The sequence below is a fragment of the Rhinolophus hipposideros genome (assembly GCF_964194185.1).
Source record: "Rhinolophus hipposideros genome assembly, chromosome: 15".
Classification (NCBI taxonomy): domain Eukaryota; kingdom Metazoa; phylum Chordata; class Mammalia; order Chiroptera; family Rhinolophidae; genus Rhinolophus; species Rhinolophus hipposideros.
Window position 1 is genome coordinate 16,177,453 of NC_138061.1, and position 4,111 is coordinate 16,181,563.

Sequence of the window (4,111 nt, forward strand, 5' to 3'; positions counted from 1 at the left end):
GTCTCCAGCTTGCCTACTGTAGATTTTGACATTTCTCATCCTCCATAATCATGTGAGTCAACCTCTTCTAATGTGGAGAGTTGACACACATGATTATGGAAGCCAAGATGTCCCAAGACTGATTAAAGAGATGAAAGAAAGATAGATAGATAGACAGACAGACAGACAGACAGACAGACAGACAGACAGACAGACAGACAGACAGATAGATAGATAGATAGATAGATAGATAGAAGCAGACAGGTGGGCAGCTTATTGGTTCTGTTTCTCTGGTGAACTCTGATTTCAATGCAAGAATTCTTTACACTGTTACCCCTTCTTAAAACATAATATGTCAATGAAAAATCAACTTGCTTTCCAAAGTTCTACTATGTCCAGAGTTTTGTTGTTGTTAAGTCTATCCTTTACTTTGCACAGCTTCTAAAACTCAAACATAAAACATTCTGATGATACTTGGCTGTCCTAAAGTCCATGCCAGGACCCACAATTTCTCATCCATTTGTAATAACTTCAAAGTTTTCCTTGAGTCCCAAGTCCTGATAAAATGAGGGCCTCCAGTATAATTTTAACTTTTTATCCAAAGCAAGCACATAATAGGAAGTCAAGGATTGAGACAAGGAGGCAAAGTAGTTAAGTGGTACATGATTAAAGATCTAGGACACTATTAAATGATGGGAGAACTGGAAAAACAACTCCCATTCAGCCACCTCTAGGATCTAAGACCTATAATCACACCCACCAAACTCTATCCTCACCATCAAGATCTACGTAGAGGCAGGGGAGGAATACAGATTAGAAAAGTGCTCACAAAATGAACCAGGAATAAAGCCCAGTTTACCACCTGGATCTCTGATACAATGAGAGAGAACATGAAACATTTTCATCTCAGCCAGATCCTCCCAAAGAGGCTCCTCCAGCTGAGAGGCTCCACTCAGCTTTCACTGGTGGGGATCTATTGTTTACAAATATATCTAGTCCTTTTGAGAGGGCTTATTTCTGAACTCTCCCATACCTTAGGTTGTATGCTTACTACCATATTTCCCCGAAAATAAGATCGGGCCTTATATTAATTTCTGCTCCAAAAGATGCATTAGGGGGTATATTTTCAGAGGATGTCTTATTTTTCTCATGTACAACAATCTACATTTATTTGGATATAGTCATGTCATCTTCTTCTGGAACATCGTCATAACATACTAAACATGCCCATCTGGCTGACGATCTTAACTGGGGCTTATTTTCAGGGTAGGTCTTATTTTCGGGGAAACACGGTGGCAACTGGGTAATGCTGCACTTCTTTAAAATACCTCAGAAAAGCAACTGAATCTGTAGAGTGCTTTACAGCTCTCAGGTTTGTATGATCTCATCATCTCTTTTCTACCACCCATGTGACGAGTTCTGGCCAATGAGTTAGAAGCATAAAGGACGTGTCATTTCCAGGCCAGAACATTACATTGCTGTGCACGATGCCCCAAAGTTATCTTTCCCTCTGCTTTCCCAAACGGCAGGGCTTGGGGTGGGTTGCTTCATCAGCCTGAGACTCAGAAAGTGGAGACATGGAACCAAGTTCCCAGAAGATACACAATGGACATTCGATGGGAATTGTTATAGCCATTAAGATTACTGCAACTGAAACAGCGTCTATCTTAATGATACAAGTAATTAAAACTACCACTTTTAAGCCTCAAAAGGTATATTCATGAATTAGATTAGCTAATTCACATTGACCTTTCTGAACCGTTCACAAGGTGTAAGCCTTGATCAAATCCCTTGTCAGGTTTGGTATTTCCACCCTGAAGTGCCCTAGCATTTAGAGTCCACCCTGATTTACTTCTTCCACCATTATCAGTGCTAGCCCACTCATGCATACACTCACACACACACATGAGCACACACACACGCACACCCACACGCACTCGCCCTGCTGTATTTGATGGTACCAGCTTAGCAAGGACTTGGCAACCCAGTCCAAGGTTGAAAGTCACTTCACAGAGCTACAGAAGAGATTTAACATAAAAGGGGTGAGAGAGTGGCCTCTTCCATTTTACAACTATGTGGACAAAGAGGGGAAAATACAACAGATGGGCTTGGACTGCTGACTCAGATAAAGTAAGACAAATTGCAGGAACAGTGAGCTGAGCCCCAGAGTCAGAGACAGAAAAGAAAATAAAACACTGGAGCCTTGAACAAATTTCTAATCAGGAAAATAATCAGATATCCCCAAACCAGGCTGTTAAAATGCAAATGCCTCAGCCCCATCTGGATGTCCAGAATCCGAATCCCTCGGATAGAAACAGGGAATATAACATGTTTACAAACCTGCAGGACGTTCTGATGATGAGCCAGATTGATGATCCACTGAATTAAGTGAACTACGGAGCCTTTTCTAACTTTAAAATGGTCTATAAGAAAAGCCCCGAATAAAAGGAATTAGTGTCCCCAGATATGAGAACAGGCACGTGTCTGTGCAGAGGTGATGCTGTGCTCATTAGGCAAAACCAATGAAAGGCTTCGATAAAAATGAGCAGTCAAATTTTTGGAAAAAGGATGAGAAAAACGGCCTCGTTGCAGCCAGGGTTAGACACATGGGTGAACTTTCTGGCAATGAAGATTGGCAACCGGAAACAAAACGAGGTTGCCTACGGTAAGGAACATGTGTTGCTTCAATTAGCCATAGGCAGGGCTGGTTTCATGCGTCTATGACCTATGTGGTCGCAGAGGGACATTCTCCCAGAAGGCTCTGTGGTTGTTGTCTTGAAATTCTTAATAATTGTATCCTTGAATGTGAGTTTTGTAAATGAAGTCTGATGAGACAGTGGAACATGCATGTGAGCAGAGAGGACACACGAGGCAGAGATAATACATGGCGGCTCAGGCCTTTGGGCGTGGCAGGCTGGGGGCAGTCCAGGATGTCATGGGGATGTGAAGGGCCGCGAGGGCTGGGATAGGAGCCCATCTCTGTTATATCTGCATAATATGCACTCAGTTCCAGGACAGGAACTGCTAGTGCTCAGGCAATAAACTTTGTCCATAAATTATTATCAAATAAAAATTTATACATGGACATTCCAATAAAACATATCCAGGAGTTATTAGGATTCTTCAGTTTAGAATCTCCAGTTTTGAAAACCGTTGCAACATTGCAAAGCAAATAGTCACAGGCTTAAAAATAGAACTTGAATTTAAAGGTTGTCACAATCAACAGAAAAGAGCACCGTTTTCAGAAGACACTTTAAATGAACCAATTATTATCGAGAAAGACAATTTTTAAATTAATTTTTCCTTGCATAAAAAAACACAATAGACTACTAAATGCCTAAATAGGCATTTTAAATTATATGCAAATCATGAAGACACTTCAGTTGCTCGCAGAATATCTAGAAGTTACGGGAAATGTCAGAGAAAACATTAAAATGCCATTATATAAATTTACATTTAAAATTAAATTCAAACTTACACAAAACTGATTTGTATGAAGAGCTAAATCTTTTTAGAAAAATGGTTAGGCAAGAATCGTCAGCCCTAGACACACTGAAGTCTGTATTTCAAAGTAATTTTTTAGAAATTTATCTTAATGCTGTTATAGCCAAGAAGATACTCTTAACTCTAGTAACAGGTGCATCAGAATAAAGACCCTTCCCAAAATGAAAAATTATAAAAAATTATTTGTGACCTTGCATTTGCAAAGAGCAACTGATACCAATTTCAACTATATCAACTGAAAATGAAATTGCTACAAGTATAAATTTTGATAATCTGATAACTAAATTTGCAGAAAAGAGAGTCAGGAAAATCTTATGGGCAGTCAAGCTATCACATTGATAAAGCATTATTTTTTTATCGTAGTAAATAAAATTATGAAAATAAACATACTTTTTTTTACTATTTATAATTATTGTTACTCATATCACACCATTATGTTTTATAAGTAGTAAAGTATGTTTAAAGGGAAAAGTTTATATCTTAATACCTTTAACTATACTTTTTTGAACCAGTGGAGCCACATTTTCATTTTGCATTGGGACCATATCTATTACATCACCACCCTGCTTGAAGAGTAACTATTCTGAGGCTTTACTGGAAACTTCAGGATGGGTCTGCGATCCTCAAC